The sequence below is a fragment of the Ictidomys tridecemlineatus genome, chromosome 5 (genome assembly GCF_052094955.1).
Source record: "Ictidomys tridecemlineatus isolate mIctTri1 chromosome 5, mIctTri1.hap1, whole genome shotgun sequence".
Lineage (NCBI taxonomy): Eukaryota > Metazoa > Chordata > Mammalia > Rodentia > Sciuridae > Ictidomys > Ictidomys tridecemlineatus.
In genome coordinates, this window is record NC_135481.1 from 84026938 (window position 1) to 84050453 (window position 23516).

The window sequence follows — 23516 nt, forward strand, 5'->3', positions numbered from 1 at the left end:
CAACTTTCATAGTTGCAATTCCATCAGGTCTCTGAGGGAAAAATAATTGAGAGGCATTATCTATTGAGGAATGATCTTGTATTTAATGAATTACATGTTGTTACCACTGAATCACCAAATCATAGCCTGATATGAGTTCAGTCTGGAAAACAGAAGCCATCAAAATATTTTGGTATGAGTTAGAAATTCCTTTACACAGAATTAAAGGATTACACAATTTGGGGAATTCTAGAGGATGAGGAAAGAGGCCTTTCAGGAAGTATTTCAGGAAGTTCAGTTAGCATCAGGATTTGTAAAGAAGTTTCAGCCAATGAGCACAGTTGAGTGTAGAATGTAGCAGTTGATTCCCAGTAGAAATCCTCAGAAGTCAAAGGCAGGCCACACCTCAAGAATCCAAGCTTTCTACCTGCAGTTGGCCACTGGAGAATGAGCTTGTCTATGGAAGTTCTTCTCATGGGCCATGGGATTATGGGAAATATAATTTTAAACTTACCTGCCATAATGCAGAGCTGAATATGGATGGGAGTGACAATGCTGCTACACTCAATATATAACTTGAATCACACAGAGACATGTACTCAGGAAGTCAGCTCAGTCATCCACCTACTCCTAGACAAGGTTTTCGTTAATAATATTGGTCAGTCTTGCAGAGGTGTTCAATTAAGAATTTTTAAATAAATAATTTAACTGAATATAATAAAGATATTGAGATATTTCTACGTTGTAACAGATAATGTAATCAGTATGTATCACATGAATAGGATACATAAAAGAAGAATTCAGAAGAAGAATTGGCCATTTTTCAACTTTTGTCTTTAAGAAAAGCTTGTTAAAAATATGACAGTTGAGCAAGGCCTTGCAGAGAAAATGATCTGGTATTGCCCTAAGCAATTTATTTACAATAGAAAATAAACCTAGATCTCTGTGAGATAGATATATACATTTTCTATTTTCATTGAACATTGATGGAAACCAAGGCACAGAAAAGTTATCATGTACCTAGCCTGTGTTGTTAGCTTTCCCTCATTTGACAGAATACCTGAGAAAACCAGCTTAGAGGACAAAGGATTTATTTTGGTATACAGTTTCAGAGGTTTCTGTCTATGGTTGGCCGGTTCCATTATTTCTGGACCTGTAATGAGGCAGTATATCATGGCAGAAGGCATGAAAGAAAGAAAGTGGCTCACTTCATGGAGGCTGGGAAGGAGAGAGAGATGAGGGGGCAGACAAAAGAGTAGGGACAAAATATAGTCCTCAAGAGCACACCCCCAAGAACCAACTCCCTTTAAGTAGGGCCCACTTCCTACAGTTTCCACCACTTCCCAATAGCCCATTCAACTGTGAATCCATTAATGGATTAATCCATTATTGAGTTTAGAGCCTTCATTATCCAATCACTTCCCAAAGCTGTACATCTGAAGATTGCTGCATTGGGGATCAAGTCTTCAACACATGCACCATTTGGGAGACATTCCATATCTAAAGCATAACAATCACACAGGCAGACTTTGTAGATATGGGCTTCAAATCCATATTAGGGAGTTACCAAAAACTCTTTTAGCCTCACCACACTTCACGTAACTGTTTCAGGTCTAAATATAAATTGAGGTAAACAGAGATCCCAATGTTAAGTATTCATACACTATAGTAAAGATATACAGCTGACATGTTTTTACATAGAAAGTAAAACATAAACATAATTAAAACAAATTTACTAAAAAGCCATTTTCAATCAATTCTTAATCACTTAGATATTTTATAGTCAGCCATCCAAAAAAGAAAGAACTTTTATTCATTCATTTATGCAGAAGTCCAGCTTTGTGGTTAAGAGCTTAGACTTGAGCTATACTGTCCTGATTTGAATCTTGCTCCTGTCACTTACAAGGTTCCTAAGCCTCGGTCTTCTCATTTTTAAAGTAATTATAATAATAATACTATATTGTATGTTGCCACATAATAAAATGCCACAACACTGAGTCAGGCATCCAAGTGAGAATTATGTGGTTGGCTCTGCTTCCAGGTCAATCATAAGGATGCATTCAGGATATTAGCAAGGGCTGTGGTCTCACCTAAAGGCTTGAATAGGGGAGGATCTTCTTCCAAACCCACATGATTCTTTATAAGCTCAGTTATTGATGAACTATTGGACTGTGGGCCTCAAGTCCTCATTGGCTGTTTGCCAGAATCCTCTCTCAGTTCCTTGTCATGTGGAATTTCTATAAAAAAGCTACTGACATGACAGCTGTCATCCCTCAAACCAACAAAGAGGGACAGCAAGATGGGAACCACACTCTCTAAACTCATCACAGAAGTGACATCCTGCCACTTTTGTCATATTGTATTCATTGGAAGCAAGCCACTCTGTCCAGCCCATATTCAAGAATTAGTGATTATAGACAGTTGTGAATAATAATAATAAACAGGTTATTGTAGAGGTTATTGACCACACATATATCATAGGTTTGTTGTTTGCGTTAATATAAAAGAGTTTAAAATAAGGCCTGGAACAAATAAGTTATAGGTAAATATTAGCTCTAATTATTATTATATTCAGTTCTCTGGAATGCTTAATAAATGGACTCAATTTCTACTTTCAAGAAAATGGAAGTCTAAAATAGTACATATCAGAAAGTGAAAAGTACCATAATGAAGGTAAAAATAAACAGCTATCACTATTAAGAGATGGAAATGATCACAGTGAGTCTTGAAAGATCAGAAATAACTTGATTAATGAGTTGATATTTGAGCTGAGCCCTCAGTTAGGTGTATGGTTTTGACTGTTCAGGGTTGGGGGAATCTCAGGGGAATATTAGATAGGGAACTGTCATTGAAGTCAGCAAAGTAGGGCAGGTTTTCTAATGTAGCTGGATAATCCAGGATAATCCAAGAAACCCTGGATAATCCAGGTCAATCCAAAATGCAGAATTTAGCTGGGAAATTAGGATAGGAGGGACGATTGACACCTGGTTACCGAGAACATTGAACTTAAGTCTGATGTAATTGGATTTGATTCAGTCATCAGTGAGAATCATTAAAATTAGAAGCAGGGTATACCATACACAAACTGAACTCAGGAAATTTATTCTGGCAGTTGGAAGTAGGAATATATGAAGGATAGAAGTCTTGGAGAAGAACCCAATAGGTCATTATTATAATAATTAGGGGTGATGAGTGATGAAGATGTGTTTGAACTAGACAGAGTCAGTGGAATGGGTAAGACAGGAAGTAAATTTGAGTATGGAACAAAGTTTGTTAACAGTTTATGTTCCTAATTTAAGTTTAGCATTAAGCTTACTGGTTTCAAAGACAGACCTAGGAACAAATCCTGACACTAACAACTGTCAACTGTGTCACCTTTGGTAAATTGTTGTAAACTATTTTAACTTTACTTTCTTTGTGTCAGTAAAATTAAATGAGATAATCTGTAAATATATATAAAGACTCCAGCATGGTGAATTGCATAGTACAGGCTTAATTTTTTTATTGGTTATTCAAAACATTACAAAACTCTTGACATATCATATTTCATACATTCGATTCAAGTGGGTTATGAACTCCCATTTTTACCCCAAATACAGATTGCAGAATCACATCAATTACACACCCACATTTTTACATAATGCCATATTAGTAACTGTTGTATTCTGCTACCTTTCCTATCCTCTACTATCCCCCCCTCCCCTCCCCTCCCATTTTCTCTCTCTACCCCATCGTACAGGCTTAATTGATACTAGTTTTCTCACTCTGAAATAGTCATTATGTATAAACCACTGTACATTGAATTCTGAGCCATTACTTAATAATCAGTCCCATTTATAATGAGTTTAACTTAAAAAAACATATACAGGCAGTTTCTAATGGTCAAACGTAATGAGTTTCAACCTTTACAGTTATGTGAAATTGATTCACATTCAGTAGAAACCATACTTTGAGTTTTTAATTTTGATCTTTTCTTGGGCTAGTGATGTGCAGAACAATAACTTTCTTGCAATGCTAGGCAGCCTCAGTGAGTATAGCTCCCCACCAGCCACAGAATCACAAGGATAGACAACCAATATTCTACATCATGTTTGTAAGCTCTGGTGTTTGGTAGGATAGATGTATTAAATACATTTAGATACATGGTATTTTCATAAGTTTACTCTATTATTAGTTGTGGAGCAACTGTGTAAATAAAATGGAAACTATAGTTAAGTTTTACTACTTAGTAATTTGTGCCCAGCACCATTATCAGTCATCATCTCATTTCATCCTACCATAAACCATATGAAATATGTGTTTTCATCATCTGCATTTTCCAGTTCAGAAAACTGAAATTTGGAGAATTTAGTATTCTTAAGGTCCAATAGCTGGTAAGTGATAGATCCTATGTTTGAACTAGTTCTTGCTGATTCCGAGGCTTTGCTCTTAATTATTGAATTTCCTCTCTAAAATATGAGTACATGTGATTATTTATTTTTCCATATATAGCTCACCTGCTATACTGTTTGCACCAGAGGAGTTGTTAAATCAATACATGCTTGTTGATGAAGATTCATCACTCATGTTCCAATTAAGATGATATGGCTGCCATTTTTCTGGCTTCCGACTTGCCTGGCACTTCACCTTCTGAGTGATGAATGTGGTTTTACTCCTTACTATTTTGGCACTGTTCAAGTGCTTCAGAAATGTTCCTTTCCTGACTTCGAGAGGTGATTTACCAAAATGTCAGTCAGAATTAATTTGAATGATATTCATTGCCGTTCCCTAAGGCCTACAGTTACTGGCATGTTGTTTTTGGATGTCATATTTTGATGGGAGATAACATTTTAACTGGAGTGGGAAGGGCACGATTTTGGATGAGTCAAGCAGTAAGTCACCAGGGATTATATTCATAACTGTAATACTGTTCTGCTTTTATAGGAGTTGTCTAATCACCGTGATTCCAAAGCATTTAAAAGTTCTAGCACCCTATCTTTTATTCATCTTGCAAAAATCCTTCTCCTTAAATTACTATATGCCATGGTTTTTATAAAGAGATTTAAATTTTAATTTACTTTGATAACTTTTTCAAAATTATGCTAAAACCAATGAGATAATTAAGGCCATTCCAGGAGACTGTAACACCATGATCTGGAATTCTTGATGCCATAATTCCAGCTCTCAGATCTGTTTATTCAAATGAATCTAAAGTTTTCTTTTCTTTCCCTCCTTATCTCTTGCTTTCTCCCTCTCTCCCTCCCTTCCCTCTTCCTTTTTTCTTTCTTCTTTCTTTTTTAAGAAAAGATATATCTTTTATCTTTTAAAAAGTGGAATAACAATGTTTGCCCTCTTCTGGCTCATTGAGAGCAGAATCTTAGACTCCTTAATATTAGTGATCTCCTGTTCATACCTTGTTTTCTATTTACAAGAAAATTAAAATTCAAGGTAGTGAGGTATCTCATTCAAGGTCACATAACTGCTTAGTGATGGAACCAGAAGTAGAATTCAGGACCTTAGCTAGCACCTAAATGAAACTCAAATTAAATGTACTTAGTTGTTATTTAGCTCTTCAGAGATGTCCTGTGTAGGTTTTCAGTTAAAAGGTAAAGTACATTAGTCATAATTCTTGAGGCTACATTAATGTTTGCTAATTGAGTAGCAACTTCATTTGACTTTTAATACATTGATTAAAAAATATGATTCCATCAAGCCAAATGATTTTTCTAAAGTATTTTTGAAATAGAAACAAGAGCCACTAGTATCAGTATTCAACATTATTTATTAGACATCTATCTATATCTGATACAGTTTAGATATTTATTAGACATCTATCTATATCTGATAGTTTAGATATTTATAGAAGAATATAAACAAATATTATGATTTTTCTACTCTTGTGGTATGAGTGTTAAAGGAAATAGAACTGATGAAACATCATCAAGTAAATTCAATTAAGTAAATAGCATGAAGACACATAACAAACTGGTTACCTTGTAAATAAATTAATGAAGAAGGGTCAGATTGATTTTTTTAGATCATTTTTCAGACTTTTGAATTTCAAAGACAAGGGAAATTTCTTCCTCCAATTTTGAAAATCAAAATAATGAATCCTTTCTTATAAATAAATTTTGAGGTTGGCCAATTTAAAAAAAAACTTTAATGTGCCATTACCATTTTTATCTAAAAAATATATTTTTAAAGTGTAAGAATACAATAAAGGCTAAGCTTTACCACAAAAAGTCTGCTTTAGCTGGTTTCTCACTTTGCTACAGATGGTATATACTCTGTAATAGCAGAAGTCCAAGGATTGATTTTTTGGAGACATTAGTTTTTGTTATGTGGAACTAGTAGATTTTTGCTTCCTGTTCTGAAACTAGGGAAAGATTCAAGGAAAAGGTAAAATTACAGAAGTATTTAAAAAATAAAATACAAGAGGTGAGAAGTGCATTTTCAAGTTATGTATAGGCTGGAAAAAGTCTCCAAAATTTAAGTATTCAATGAAGAAAATGTTTAGTAACTACTTCTGGGGGATTGGGGGGCGGCTATTAAGGGAATAAGATGGAAAAGAATTGATTGAAAGAACTCTTTGAGGACTCTGATTAAGTTAGTTAATTTAAATTTGTGGTTTTTAAAATTTTCTTCTAAGTTTTAATCATGGTCAATAATAAGGAAGAGCATTGATTCAAGAACAAAAAATATTTTTATAATGGGTATTCTGAATGGGTAACAGAAATTTTTTCCCTTTGAAAATGCTTTACCTGAAATAAATACATATCCACTGAGCTTCAAGGTAAATACAGTAATTCTTTTTTATAGAGTTTGTCCTTTAAAGACATGTCTTTCCTGCTAAGAAAATGTCATTTAAGAATCTGTAATACAGAAAATAGTAAACAGTTATTACCAATTGACCCTGGAATACCTTGCCCGAGAATGGCAATTCCATGCTATGCCAGAAACAGAGATCCTCCCTTTAAGATAATAGGAATTTCCAAATTAACTTCATTCCACAGTAGATTGTTGGGGTCTTGGGAAATGTTTTCTTCTTTTTACATGGCTGGTAGTTATTGCAATTGGAGGAGGTGGGTTTGGAGAACTGTAATGGGAGATTGCACTCTTCCTTGCTGAGTTGCCATCACTTTCTGCAATGTTATCTTGAAACGACTGTGTTATCTGTTATTAGAATCCAAATTAGAATTTGGGAATCGATTTTCTCTACAGAAACATTATTAATAATATTTACATTCTAAAATGGAATATAAAAGATCATCTAGCTCTTCATGTAACTTCAGTGCCAGTTCTAATTATTGACTGTGCCACCGCCAGGTACTGCTCACAATCTGGATCTATTTTGGACTTCCCTAAATGTATTTTAACTCTGTGATAGTGACTTGTGATTGTTTGGCTTAACTAGCTAAGAGCTTCTTTACATATTCTCCATTTAGATTGCCCTAAATAGTTCCAGTTGTACATTAATTGTAAATGAATAGGGCCAATTAGTCATATTTATCTGTTTATGAAATAATAATTACTAATAAAAACAAACATGACATAGATCCTTGTTGGATTATCAGAGATTCCATATTCAACAGAATTCCACTTTTTTCTGGAGTTGTGTCTTACCATATTACTTGTAAGCAATTAAAAGACCTATTTTTTTTATTTCAGATAACAAAACTAGGAATTTAAACTAGATCACAAATCACAATTCAAGGAAAATAATTTCCTACCACTTTTACTGTTTTAATAATGGAGATTTGACCATAGATATGCTATAATTAATTAATGTAAAAAATGTTGCTTCACATACATATTCTGTCCTTCTCATCAAAAGGTCTTTTATGGCTATAATAACGATGACTTCTCTAAAGAGATTACTGGTAGGGGCAGCTAGGGAACATTTGCTAAGATACAAGGTAAACAAAAGATATAAGGTAAACAAAAATTGAATTCTGGAGTGCTCTATCATTGAGCTACAACTCCTGCCCTGTTTTATTTTGTGTGTGTTGAGACAGGGTCTCATGAAATTGTTGAGGGTGGCCTCAAACTTGGGATCCTCCTGCCTCAGGCTCCTGAGTTTCTGGGATTACAGGAGTGTGTCACAGCACCTGGCTTCTCTCTTTTCAATTTTAAAAAGATTTGTTGATTGTGTTAGTCAGCTTTTTGTCACTGTGATCACAATACCTGACAAGAACAACTTAGAGGAGGAAAAGTTTATTTTGGGCTTAGGATTTCAGAGTTTCAGTCCAAAATTGGCCAACTCCATTGCTCTGAGCCCAAGATGAGGGAGCATCATGGTAAAAGATGTGGCAGGGAAAAGTTGCTCAGCACATGCACTTGGCAGAAGCAGAGGAAAACTAGGAGAGGGAGAAAGGACTAGAAAAACTCTTCTAGGGCACACTCCCAGTGACCTACTTTCTCCAGCTTGTCCTACCTCCCAGAAATTTTTTCAGCTATCATGGATTAATCTACTCACTGGATTAATCATACTTAAAAGCCCCGCTTCTGAACCTTGCTGTATTGAAAACCATGCTTCTAGCACACAGGCTTTAAGGAGTATTTTAGTTCCAAACTATAATAGTTCTCTTCCAAATAATAAAATTAAGTACGACTTGTAGGGGAGACACTGAGGTAAGGTGGGCAAAGGGTTGAGAGGTTACACACAAGGTATGGAGTGTAGCCAGTAAATTGTACAGCATAGGGGTTTAGTTCCCAAACTGTGAACCCAACTTCCTGGATTTGAATCCCAGCTCCACTACATCCTAGTGTGAACTTAAGCAAATCATTCAGCTTCTCCAAACTCTCCATTCCTCAATTGTAAAATGGAAATAGTTATAGTACCCTCTTTGGGGTTGTTATCAGGATTAAATGAGTTCATATATCTAGAACCCACAGAATAGGACTTGACATAATAGGAGTTTGCTATTAATAGCAGTGTTTTCCAAAGGAGAATGAACTTCTCAGAGACTGTTAAGTTAGACATCTGTTTTAATAATGGAGATTTTGAACTTCTCAGAGACTGTTAAGTTAGACATGCTTTTTTATCTTAATTTTTTGTTTTCTAATTTTTGTATTATAGAATGTATAATTTTTATGAATATGTAGTATGTGTATGTTTTTCATAAATATTACATATATATCTATACTGGAGGTGCATACTTTTTTCCCATCATAAAGGAGACTATTGAGGGTGTTCTAATTTTGTTTTAAATCTAATTTAATTGCTATTTTTTTAGGAAGAATCCTTATGCATAGCAAATTATATTTTATATTGAGGCAAACAGCAGAGTAGAAGCACACTGTTCTTAAAATTAATTAGTAACACTATTAAATTTATAGTTTTCTTTTAAATAATTTCTTCAGAATGTCCCCTACTAGGGCACAATTTTTAAATTGTTGTCAATATTCAAATAATGCATATTGAAACATTCTTGAAGACAAGGAGTCATTCTAGGTTTCTTGTGTAAATTTAGAATACCTCATTTGGGTATTTGTAAACTACTCATAACTTCTTTGTGTTTCCTTTTTATTTAGATTTTAATCTGGGTATTAACATACTAATTATCTGAATTCTCTCCTAAAAATCTAAGGACAGGAATATAAAAGAATGATTAACTAGGTGAATGTTTTCCTTTGCAAGTTGGGCATCTTAACAATTTATTCAAAATATGTCCCCTTGTCCAAATCATTTTATTACAACTAAAGAACAAACCCGTGTCATCAAATGTAGACTGAAAATTAGCAAGAAGCTTTTAGAAAACCCCACTGTGACTACAGCAGAAATATATGAAATAATTATTACCTTTGAAAAGTTCCAAGAGGCTCACTTCCAGAAGATGTCATTATATAAATGATCTTTGGAGGGCCTCAGAGCTCATGATAAAACTACCAAATTGCTTATTAGGAGGCAAACAACAGCTCTGCTGAGATAAGTGTAATAAGCTTAGAAAAGCACATCTATGGTGCAGTCCACCTACACAAATTCAGCTCCTACAGGAACACAGAAAACACTTTGGAATTCATTAGCATGCAGTATTTACTCAAAAGCTGCAAAAACATTGTGTTTGCATAATTTTATCAATTGTCAATAGCAGTGCTTGCCAACATTCATATCTTTATTGAGATGCAAAATTAAGAGCAGGAAGAAAGTTTGTATCAATATTAATACTAAAATTACTTGAAAAGATGACATTTATTAATAATGCATCTGGCTCAACATTCACAATTGAATTTAAAGGCCAAACACAGTCCTGGTGCAGAAAAGTTTTTTTTAGCAAATTGTGTTCAACAGCCACCTTATTTTTTATTTGAAATATGTAAACCATTTCTTTCCATTCTACAAATGGCTGCTTCCTAAAAATTCTATTGAAATTTGTGATGGGCTGGATGTGGTTAGAACAAGAGCAGTAATAAGACAAAGATTACAATGCATTAAACATTTTATGAAGAATTGTGTTGGTGCAAAGCATATTAGTTTTAAAAACTCTGTTTGGGGAACAGCTGGTGTGGGCTGAACATGAAAACAACTGTTGTAAAACAAATGTTAAGAAATTGCTGTAAACAAGACTCCATTTATTTATAGTATGTTTCAATTCTCTTTCTTCCCCTTTTTCTATCTCAGTCCTCTATCTATAACCATCCTGACCAATACAAACAGAATGGTGAAAGATTCCAGGTGTGTAAATGTGTGTGTGTGTGTGTGTGTGTGTGTGTGTGTGTACACCTTAGCACATAATGTTCTGCAGGGAAGGAAGATATTTTAAATGCCATTAATTTTTCTCCTTCATTTCAGCCTTCACTAAACACAACTCTGTTTTCTGAGAGACACTGGTTATTATCATGTCTTTGTTCTCATTAACATTTTATTTCTCACACAAGCTTAGGGATCATTATAGCCAAATGTGAAATAGCTGCCTGATTTTTAAACTTAACATTAATCATTCAAGAAACTTGATATTTCATATTTATATGATCATTATCTTGTGTTTTATGGTTGCCATAAATTTAAAATAGATGGTGAGGTTTTCAAATAATTTATTTGCCAGTTCTCCATTTTTAAAAACCTAAATAATGTATCTAGTTATGTATCACAACAGCTACTTTTTAATATTTTTTGCATCTTCAAAATGTATTAATTTTTAACTGATTCATAGAAACATAATAATTGTATGTATTAATGGGGTACTATGTAATGTTTCCATGCATGTACACATTATATAATGTTTAAATAAGATTAAGCATTTTTGTCTCTTTAAATATTTATCATTTTTATAGTGAAACTTTCAAAATTCTTCTAGAATTTTGAAATATACATTAAGTACATTATTGCTATCTATAGTCAACCCTGTTGTTCAAGAATACTCCAAAATTATTTTCTCCTGTGTAACTGCAACTTAGTACCCATTGATCAGCCTTTTTCCTTCTTCTTGTTCCCTGACTAACCCTGGCCTCTAGTAACCACCATTCTACTCTCAATTTCTGTGAGATCAACTTTTTATATTGCACATTTTATATTACATGAGTGGAATCATGTGGTACTTGTCTTTTTGTACCTAGCTTTTTTCACTTAACATAATGATCTCCACATAACTTAGAATTTAGCTGTAAGACAAAGCTCTGTTCTAGCTTTTGTGCCCTGCTCCCCAGGTGTCCTGCTTTTGTGTCCTACTCTCCAATGTAGCATCCAGGTTGGAGGAGCCATGGTAGAATCATAGTCCCAGTGGCTACTGACAGGTCTTAGCCTCGTGCTTGGAGTCAAGAGCTTTGCCCAGCACTGGGTTTCTCTGGTATTGACCTGTCATCAGATTTCAAGTCCAAGGCCTGGTCTTCTTTCTTTTCCCCTTTCCTCCCTCCATCATGGGCTGACTGGAGTTGGGAAGGAATATTGCACACAGCTCTTTCCTTCCTACCTTCTTCAATGTGTGTTTATCTTTTGTTAAACTAAAAGCAAGCACTATGATCACTCACGTGATTCCCTTAGCTCTTGTGAAGGTAGTTTGGTGCATGAGTAGCTGTTCAACTTGTATCTGTGGGGGGAGATGATGGCTGGAAGATCTTACTGAGCTGCCATTTTACTGTGCATTTGACATTCTTCAAAAGTTTTAAACACTGGGAAAGTAGTAAAATATACAAAGAAATTTACACACTAAATATAATTCTTTTTTATTCATAAACTAGCTTCATCAGGAATCCTCATTAGATCATTCAAACCCATGCTGAAAATTCTTAAGTGATTTTCCCAGTTCTAGAGATTAAGAAAAACTGCTTCTGTTTTAATTTTAATGACAAAATCCTTAATAACATTTTGAGAGTATATTGGTTCTCAGAGACTTTTTTTTTTGGTTCCACCTTTCCCTTAACTGCTCATTTTCTTGTGATATAATTTCATGCGTTTTCTTTCTTTGAAATGAGAATTACTGACACTTAGGTAATGAATATTTTTCTATAGAAGTTATTGCCTGTTATTATATTTCAGCCTTTCCTATGTGTGTTATTTACTGTGATGAGTCTTAATTTTTTTATTTAAGTTTTTAGGAAGAAATTACAATTTAGAATATAAGGATTACTTTTATTATGGCAAGAAACCTATTAGACTATCACATTGACCTTTATTAATGAAACCTACTTACTCTCTTTTGTTTCAACAAATAACATTGAATGCCTACTATTAGGAAAGTAGTACATGATTGAATATTCTTTTCATCAAGGAGTGTGAATTTAATAGGGCAGGGAAAAAGACATTCTTAAAAGTATCAAAAGGTTTTTAAAATAAGAGATGATAGCATTTATTGTGCTACACTACTTACATAGTAATCTCATTTCTCATTTAATTCTTGCAGCCACCTTGCTTTGCTAGAAAAATAAGGAAAATTAGGATTCTGAGAGTCTAAACTGCTTACCACAGGTTTCAAGGTCTGGTGGAAGGAACAAGAAAAGTTGATGTCATTCCAAAAGCTACATTTCTCTCACTATAGTGAAAGTATGTTCATAATTCAGAAAAATGGGAATCAGGGAAAGTGTCAAAGGAATGAGGACAGGGAGTAAAATGGAAGAGGAAGGATTTTAGAAAGTATAAACAATATTGAGAAAATCTTGTTTCATCCAAATTTGCAAATGACAAGTTTTAGCTGCTTATGTTGTCATCTTTGCTCTTCCATTGATCTAATTCAGAAACTTGAAACAAGATTGGAAGGGAATTCTTAACTCAAAGTGAATTATTAAAAATAACTACTGACATTCCTTTTTCTGAATATAAATGCATGACTGAACATCCTCAGAAATCATAATTAACAACAAATTACATATATTACAATGGAGTATGTTGTGAATTTATTTATTGCTGCTAACTTGGCTCTTGATCTATGACAAGAGCTTGTGGTAAATTGATATACCAGAGTCTTTCAGAGGAGGCCTTAGAGCTCTTATAGAGACCTCTAAACAACTGAGGGTTTCAGAATATCTCTGTCACTGCTTTAAGGACTTCCAATAGTCAGCATAGAAAACGATGCCCGGAAGAAGGCAAGCAGTTTTTACATAAAACAGAAGGCAGCATGCAGAAAACTAACTAGAACGCATAGTGTTTGTGACCAATCTGTACTCACCTGTAATTTACAGGAATCAATATGTATCAATATGGATTGAAAATAAAACAAGCAGTGTCTGACTACAGATCCAAGTGATGACACCTTTCTAATACTCAAGGACATGCAGAGTAAGCAGGCAGTGAGGGGCATGGAAGGTAGGAGACTTTAAAGCCTGTACAAAAATTAGAAGCCCAAGGAAATCGATTTGATGGTCTCCAATGTATCCAAATTTGATTGAGAACTCATGTATCTTTTTAGTTAACAATTTAAAAAATAGTTAAAATGTATTTTTTAAGAAATTTAAATTTTTTAATAGCTCTTGAAGCACTACAACAGAACTCTAGTATTCTAAGAGACAGGATTTGAAGAGTACTGATTTAAAGCATAATTTTCCTCCTGAAAATTCTCTAAAACTGTTGAGTATAGAGGTAAACACTTCATTTGACTCTAAGCAAACAGGGGTCATTCGTGCCTGTTCAATTTCTCTTTCCAAATCATAGGATTTCCTGCTGCTTTTGTTGACATTAGTAATAGCCCACTGGGAAAGAACTTTGTGGAGAGAAATGTCGAATATTTTCTTCTAAAACCTGGTAGTGGGAAAATATACAAGAGGGGACTATATGTGAGTAAATAAGGTGCTCTTGAATGATTTAAAATATGAAGTTATGTTAATTTTTTTTCATTTTTGAACTCTACCACTCCAATACTGTTTTGGCTATAACAGAAAAGATTACAATAAAAATGTATTATGATAAATTACAGTACTTCCAACCATGTCAATGATAATCAGAAGTTATTGCATTCAATTAGGTGATAATTCAGTCAGACACATCCACATTTCTGTGAATTCCATTTTAAGATTTCACTACATTATGAAAAGAATCATTTTAATAGAACAACTTGAATAGAAAATTAACTAGAAGAATATGTCCATTTTCAGAATTGATGTTCTATTGTACATTCTGGCATACATATTTAACAACATGTCCTTTAATATATTAATCCAAAAAATGTTAGTTTTCTTCTACTTAACTTCTAAAAGAAAAAAGCTAACCACAGAAAATTCATCTATGGAGGAAATGCAATGAAATAGTCATGCTCTACATAATGATGATTTTGGTCAATCATGTACTGTATATGTGATTGTCTCCCATAAGATTTTAATGGAACTGAAAAAGTTCTGTTGCCTAGAATTTTACTTTAAATTTTCTAGGTATAGATGTGTTTAGATACATAACTATCATTGTATTACAATTGGTTACAATAGTCAGTACAGTAACATGCTGTATAGGTTTGTAGCATTGGAGCAGAAGACTATATCGAGTGGCCTTGGCATGTACTAAGTAGAATATACTATCTAGGTTTGTGTAGGTATATTCTACAATGTTTGCAAAAAGTAATGGTTGATGTAAAATATTGCACATTTATTTACTTAGTGTAGACTTAGCTCTATCATCTTTGCACTGGACATTTATATCTTTATGGTGATGTGTATTTTGAAAAAATATGTTTGGATCAGTGATTTAATATAGTGTTTCCATGTATTAAACCACTGAAGTTTACTTTTGAAGCCTTTATTTAAAAATATTAGAATATCTCTTTATCTATCTATGAATTGATTATTGTTGCTGCTATGTAGTAACAGTGAAACCTGTATCAGTAGAGTACAGATTGGCAAACTTTCTGTGAAGAGCCAGATACATAGATTATAATTATAAGGTTTTTAAGCTACATGATCTCTGCCATAACTACTTATTTCTATTTTTAATTTCAAAAGCAGCCATAACCAATAAGTAAATAAATGGGTGTGTTTGTAATCCAACTAATATTTATTCATAAAATAGGCATTAGGCCAAATTTAGTCCTTTATCCTTACCAAACACACATAATTCATTTTTTATAAATTTTATATATGTATGTATAACCAAACCTATTGAAGAATATTTAGTTTCCAGTTTTTACTATTATAATTAATGTTGTAGTGACTATGTTTGCATATATATGTTTTAAACTTCTAGAATTTGAATGGTTGAATTAGAGTATATATATTTAAATATTTGAAACATTATAAAACTGCTTACCAGAAGAGATGGACCAGTTAATACTAATGTGTACTGGATAAGAGAGCTTGTTTTCCTATATCCTCCATAATATTATGCGTTATTTATCTTTTAATTTTTTCATGTTTGGTAAACATTGATCCCTCAAAGTTGTTTTTGTTTCTTTTTTATGTTTTTCTTTTCTGGTGTTCTTTTAACAACGTAGAGCATCATTCCATCTCCATTTTATTGTAGGTATACTCTATGATGTTTGCAAAAAATATTTAGTTGTCCTGTAAGTTGTCTGTTTATTTAATTTGTCTATTGTTAAATAGGTTGTATTTTTTATTGGCTCCTAAGAAGTCTTTAATAAGGAGATTAACATTTGGATCCTTATGTATGTTACAAAGAGAGTTTACCAGTTTGCTGTTTGTTATGTCTTTTCTTTTGTATGTTTTTATATGTAGTAATCCTTTGCCTTTTTAAGGTACTTTATTATAAATATTTTATTATTTCTGAATTTGGTGTCATGCTCATAAAAAATAATTAGACTACTTCAACACATAAAAATATTATGCAGAATTTACTTGTGACACTAGAGTATTTTACTTTTAACATTTGAATATGTAGTATTTTAAATTTATTTTAGATTTATTCATGTAGACTTACATATCCTATTTCTTGCCATTCTAAATATCTCTCCCATAAATGTGGTTATATCCCCTTTATTTTACTTATGCATTTGTTTTATTCTCTTTCTTTATCAGATGGCTCATTATTTGCATATCATTTTTCTTTTCCAAAAATCATTTCTTTTTAAAAAAATATTAATTTTTTTAGTTATAGATTGACACAATATCTATTTTTTATGTGGTGCTTAGGATTGAACCCAGCACCTCATTCATGCTAGGCAAGTGTTCTACCTCTGAGCCACAATCCCAGCCCCTCATTTCTTAACTCTTAGTTAATTATATGTGATTCTTACTTTTGAACATATTTACTACTTATCCTTTATGAACTTATCCTTCCACTTTATTTTATTGTACTGTAAAGGTCGGGCGAGCGTCGGAGGAAGAGACCACCAAGAGACTGTCTCATGCAACAGCAAGGGGTTTATTTGGGGTCCAGCATGCTGGGGCTCAGAGCTCACTTGAATAGAGCAAAGAGAGCGAGCCCTGAGAACAGCTTAAGCAGAGCTTATATACTTTTCTTGGAGAGGGCAGGGAGGGAAGTTCATTGCCGGGTCAGGGCGAGTGGGTGGTTTGCCTGCAACTGGGTGAGGGAGTACATTCTGCAGTTTGGCAGTTGAGGGACAGCACATTCTGGGAACAAGATTAGCAAACAGTTCTCAAGATTATTAACCTTTCATTTTCCACTTCTTCTTCTGGATACTTTTAATCATAAAAGTGATCATTGGGGGGTGTCACATTCTATGTCTGCTAGTGGGGAATAATATTGTCTGATTACCATAAGTTTGACTTGTCCAATTTGGGCTTGGAGAAAGGAAACTACACGGTTGAGCAAACAGGGTCCTATAGTTAGCAACAATATAAGGATTATTAATGGACCGGCCAGGGCTGATAAAAACGTAGTTAACCAGGGGGACTGTGTGAACCACGACTCTTAGCACCCTTTTTGGGCCTCTCTCTCTTGCTGACGCTCTTCAAGGCGTCTACTTAATTTATTCATAGATTCTTTTACAACTCCATCATGGTCGGCATAAAAACAACATTCTTCCCTCAATGCAGCACAAAGGCCCTCTTCTCTCATGAAGAGGAGGTTCAACCCTCACCTGTTCTGTAAAACAACTTCAGAGAGAGAGGTTAAAGATTCCTGCAAAGCTGTGATGGATTTCTAATATCTTTAAGTTTTGGTCTATTGCTGCTTCTAATTGGGTCATTTGTTGTGTCCCATGGACCAGGGCAGTGGTTCCTGTGCCCACCCCTGTAGCAACTCCTATTCCTAATAGGATAGCTAAAGTGAGGGATACAGGTTCCCGGCGAAACCGGATTGTATGCCCCCCTATTTGATCTTCAAATGAACCTGCGTCATGATAGAATACTCTGGGAAGCATCTATACCATTACATAATTAATTACATCTGTTGACCATTTTATGAAAACATAATCAATGTTCAAGTATATAGAATTATACTGTTGTAGGAACGGACAAGGCAAGGCACCTAAGATAGTACCAAAGACAGGGAAACAGTCCTATTTGATTGCAACCGGATTCAGAGGGCATTGCTTCTGTTGTAATCAATTAATCCCCTGAACCCCAAGTTTAGGTAGTTTCAGAACTTTGTACCCAACATGTAAGGGAAGGGGCTCAGAAGTTCACAGTCTGCAGAAGTTTATAAAAAGCAGTTTTTGTTTCTGTTTTTTCCTCTGTTCTAGGCAAGTTAACTTTTCAAGGACACCTGGGAGGGGGAGAGCTTTTTCTTCCCCTTCTTTTTTTTTTTCCCTGCCAGCTGTTACCATGGAGCCCAATTGATAACTTTTTATCTTAGAAATGTAGCCATCTCTGTGAAGCCCCAGCTCAAGGCCAGAGGCCTTGTTCACATATTTTGTGAAAAACTAGTAAGCGGGTGTCTAGCTTAGGAGTGCTGATTTTTCTAGCCAGTGGCCAAGTAGAACAGAGCAACATAAAAAGAGGAAGTTTATCTATACTGAACTCTTTTATAGGGACTCTTTTGCTGAAAGTCCTAAAGTCAGCCATGGTGAAGACTTCTGGAGAAGATCAGTTAAGACTTTTTTGTGGGCCTGGTACAGAGGGGGAAGATGGGGAAGGTGGGGCTGAGAGTAGCTCTGTGGATAATGGGAAAGCGGTTTGGGATTTTCCTAGCAACAAAAACTTGAGTAGTAGAACAGGTAGAGCAGAGGGGAAGACGGGAGTGAGTATCCCAAAAAGCCTGTGAGGGACTTTAAATTCTTAGTAACCTGTTTTCAGTGATGACAAAGCAACTTTAAAGGTCATTTTCATTACATCTTGGATAGGGGTCTGAGGGCTCTTTTCAGCTGGTTTGAGCTTTGGGTTAGCTGGTAAGAGGACCTGGTGGGACCCGGTATGGGCACTGACAGGAGAAGAGAGGAGTGAATGGGTGGAGAGGTACCTCAGTACCAGGTACCTCAGTACCTGCTACCTCAGCAAGGGGGCAATGGTCTGAGAACCGGCTGAGGTTTGGGTTTTTGATCTAGAGATTGGAGGGGAGAAATCAGGTTGCTGAGGTGGGAGTGACAGCAGAGAGTCTGGAGCAGAAGGCTGAGGGTGAGGATGTTTTGGAGAAGCATAGTTCAGAATGTGAGCGAAGGAGGGAAAAGGCCTCCACATAGGGGAATCTCCTTTCACCCTTTTGAACACTTGCAGAAGTTAAAAAGGTCACGCAGAATTTGAGGATCTGGAGACCCCTCTGGGGGCCATCGGTTTTGGTTATCTAATTGGTAATATGGCCAATGCTGTGTACTGAATTTGATGAGGAGTTTGGGTTCAATTAGGAAGCCCCTGTATGCTCACATCCCTATGACTTACAGAAGAAGTCGGTTTCTCCCCCATACAAGCTGTGACTGTTTGTGGCTTCGATAGTCCGCCGGGCAAACATAGTAATCTAGGCTAGCCAACCTGCATCTGGCTCGAGTGTCCCTACATCCATAATGTTTGTTTTCATTATCTATGGTACGGAAGGGATTTAATGGAATTTTAGTGGGATCCTCTTCATCAGGGATATCCCAATAGGAAAGACATAGCCAGCTGACAAATGTCTGGGTGAAGAGATGGCCATTAGGTCCCTAAGGGGGCTGTAGGCGAGATGGACCATATTTCTTGTCCAGTAGGATTTGTGATTAGCCATCACTGCTGAACGGGCTGATGAGGGTTAGGACTACTGGTGGTCAAGGGGAGAGTCCATAGCCCTATCCACACGGCGAATACGCAATTTGAGAAGGTTACCAGTCTTTTTCAGTTTCCATCCAGAGTCTGGACAGGGCGCAGGCTTGAGATGAGAGGCATGGATCCAGGAAGTGATTCCATCTACCTTTACTGCTGTAGGTGTTATAAATAGCACCTGGTATGGTCCTTTCCAGTGGAGTTCTAGGGATGACACCTGATGTCGTCTTACATAGATGAAGTCTCCCACTTGATATCGGTGTGGAGTCCCTTCATCCCCACGTTGGTAGGCAGTGGCCAGCTGTTTCCACAGGTATCGCTGGGTTCTTTCAAGAGCTTTAAGTCTGTCAAGCAAGGGGGTGTGAAAGGAATCGTTAGGTCTTAGAGTTGGGATTAGGTCCCTTACTGGAGGAGGGGCACCATAGAGAATATCATAGGGGGTGAGGTTACACAAAGAAACAGAGGGAGTATTTCTTGCACGAAACAGTGCATAAGGCAGGAGCATAGTCCAATCTTTTATGCCGGTCTCTAAGCTTAATTTCGTTAAGGTCTCTTTAATGGTTCTATTCATTTTTTCTACCTGTCCTGAACTCTGGGGTCGATAAGCACAATGTAACCTCCAATTAATCCCCAGGGTCCTGGCTAACCCCTGACTTACCTGGGCCACGAATGCTGGTCCATTATCAGACCCTATTACCTTAGGCAGGCTGTATCTTGGAAAAATATCTTCCAGGATCTTCTTGACCACCATTTGCGCCATTTCGTTTTTTGTGGGGAAGGCTTCAATCCATCCTGAAAATGTATCTACAAAGATTAGGAGATATTTAAGTCCATACCTTGCTGGCTTAATTTCAGTAAAGTCCATTTCCCAGAATTGTCCTGGTCTGGTTCCTCGTAGGTGCTTTCCTGCAGGAAGCTTGGAAGAGTAAGCATTAACCAATCGATAGACCCGACAGGCTTTTGTTACCCTTTCAGATATTTCTTTTCGCTGTGAGCCGGTTAGTGGAAGACTCTGTTCTTGATCCTTCAGGAATGCGTGCAATTTCTTTGAACCAAGGTGAGTGAGTTGATGTACATTTTTAACGTAGTGTAGGGCTTTCTGAAATTGCAGACTGGGCTCAGTGAAGTCGAGGAGTTCAGTGTCAGTGTCCTTAGATGTTAAGTTGTTGGGGTGCTCTGACGTAGTTAAATGTCCTGACTTATGTTCCCCTGGTGTGAAAAGTGTTAACATGGTTACTCCGTTTAGGGCTGCCAATTTAGCTTCTTCATCCGCCCTCCTGTTAGATGGGGGTGGTATCTGCACAACGGTTTATTTTCTGGGCTCAGTGAGCCATTGTTTACTGGCCCTAAGGGAATAGCCCAGGAAGATTACTTCTTGCTGGCAAATTTGGGCCTTTTTGGCAGAAGCTCTATACCCGAGTTGAGCAAGCTCGGATAGTAGTGCTTGGGTCCCAGACTCACAGTTTTCCTTGGTGTTGGCTGCCAGCAGCAGGTCATCCACATATTGGAGTAGGGTGACTTCTGGGTGCACAGTTCTGAAGTCATTTAGGTCCTTGTGGAGGACTTCATCAAAGAGAATGGGGGAGTTTTTGAACCCCTGTGGGAGTCTGATCCAAGTTAGTTGACTAGACGTTCCGGTTTCTGGGTCTACCCAGTCAAAAGCAAACAACAACTGACTATCTTTATGCAGAGGCAAGCAAAAGAAAGCATCTTTTAAGTCCAGAACATTTTCATTCAGGGTTCAGAGTGCTAAGCAGATTGTACGGATTAGGTACCGTGGGGTGAATGTCCTGCACTCTGTTGTTGACCTCTCTTAGGTCTTGAATGGGGCGATAGTCTATGGTTCCTGGCTTTTTTACTGGTAGCAGGGGAGTGTTCCAGGCTGATTGACAGGGCCTTAGGACCCCTAAGGCCAGATATTTCTAAATATGGGGCCTTCTCCCATCTTTAGCTTCTTTGCTCAGAGGATATTGTTTGACATTGATTGGGGAGGCTGAGGTTTTTAACTCCACTGTTATTGGAGGTTGTTTCACAGCTAGGCTTAACCCAGCAGTTTCTACCAAGGCATCTGGGTAATCTGTTATCCATTTCTGGGGTAGCTTGCCTGTTTGATCAGTCTTGGGGGTGTAAAGAGTTGATGTTCATCTTCTACTGATATAGTTAAAGCCATGACTATAGGAGTTTTTACTGAAGGATTTAGAAATTACATTTGGGGGCCTTCAGGATTAAAAGTTATTCTGGCCCGGAGCTTGGTGAACAGATCTCTGCCCATCAATGAGGCTGGGAATTCTGGGATCACTAGGAAGGAGTGATGGACTTTTCCTTTCCCCAGGTCCATGGTCCTCTTAGTTGTCCAAGCCCGATATTTACTGCCATTAGCCCCTTGAACTAGAGACCTTTTATTTGATAGAGGGCCCGATGGGGCCTTAAGGGCTGAGTATATTGCCCCTGTATCCACTTCAAAGTTTACTGGGGTCTTTTCCACTTCAAAAGTTACCCTGAGCTTGGGGAGGGGATCTGAGCCCCGACTTTCCTAGTCATCCTCCAGAGTCAGAATGGCTGGCTGGCGTGGCTATCTCTTTTTAGGGCACTCTTTGGCTCAGTGTCCTTTTTCTTTACAGTAGGCACATTGATTTGAGGCCAGGGGTGGCCTTTGGCGTGGGCCCAGGTATCCCTTCCTGTCTCCCTGTTTCTTAATTTCTGGCCTATTTGTTGTGACCAGGACCTTAATCAATGCCTCAGTTTGTCTTTTGCTTCTCTCATCCTCCCTTTGCTACCTTTCTTTCTCCCTCCTTTGTTCCTTCTCTTCCTCAGTTTCTCTCTTATAGTATACCTTCTCGGCTTCTCTGACTAAATCTCTCAAAGTCATATCTTGTAATCCATCTAAGTATTGTAACTTTCTTTTAATATCCAGGGCAGCTTGCCCAATAAAGGCCATCGTGACAGATGCCTTTTGATCCTCTGCCTGAGGATCGAAAGGAGTATATCTCCTATATGCCTCCATAATTCTCTCCAGAAACATAGAGGGAGATTCATTAGGCCCTTGAATAATCTCTCTTACCTTGGCCAAATTAGTTGGCCGTCTAGCGGCTGCTCAGAGACCAGCTATTAGAGCCCGGCGATAAGTGGAAAGATGTTCCCTACCTTCAAAGGTGTTGGGGTCCCAGTTGGGTCGGTTCAAGGGGAAGTCGGCTTCGATTATGTTGGGAAGTTGTGTCGGTCGCCCATCTGGTCCGAGGATATTTTTTCTAGCTTCCAGGAGGATTCTCTCTCATTCCTCTGTCATGAAGAGAGTGCCTAGGAGTTGTTGGCAGTCATCCCAAGTAGGCTGGTGTGAAAACATCAATGACTCAATCAGACCTGTGAGCTGGGTGGGGTCCTCGGAAAAAGGGGGATTGTTATTTTTCCAGTTATATAAATCTGAAGAGGAGAAAGGCCAATACTGGTAGGCTTGCATTTCTCCACCATGGCCATCCTCTATTATTGGCCCGTAAGGACGGAGGGGGAATATCATGGGGTCTTCAGGGTTTTTAATCATTTGCCGCCGGCGAGTTCCTTTAGTCGGGCCAGTTTCCTCCAGGGGAGGAGGAGCTGTGTGTGCCCCGGGGGAGTCATCTGGAGGGCGCTGGGCTGGCTCAGCTTCCTCCAATGGTGGAGAGGCTGAGTCAGCAGCAGGGGAATCACTTAGAGGGTGTTGGGGGTTGGAGGACGAGGGCAGGGGATAAGGAGGGGGAGGAGAGTCCAGTAGAGTCAAATCTTGAGACTCAGGGAGAACAGAGGGTGGAGGAGGAGGAGCAGAGGGTTTGAGAGATAGAATTGTGGGGGAAGGAGTAGGAGCGGGGGCAAGGACAAGGAAAGGCTTCACCCATGGAGGAGGAGATTCGCAGAGGTCCTGCCAAGTTAAGATATACAGCTGTTGATTTGGATAGCTATGTGGCCCCAGCTGAAAGACAATATCTCTGACTTTTTGAATTAGTGGGGAGTAGAAAGATCCTTCTGGGGGCCATCCGACTCCAAAGGTGGGCCATTCTGAGGCACAGAGAGTCTGCCAGGTC

The 23516-nt window shown here is 37.1% G+C and overlaps 1 long non-coding RNA gene across 1 annotated transcript; it reads right to left on the reverse strand.

The window, feature by feature from the left end:
• Positions 1-18269: 18269 nt before the first annotated feature.
• Positions 18270-22931, reverse strand: LOC101954902 (uncharacterized). Its single transcript, XR_013439048.1, has 2 exons — positions 22606-22931; positions 18270-19805 (listed from the first exon to the last, which is right to left on the reverse strand). It is a non-coding gene; the product is annotated as an uncharacterized LOC101954902 (long non-coding RNA).
• Positions 22932-23516: the final 585 nt, after the last annotated feature.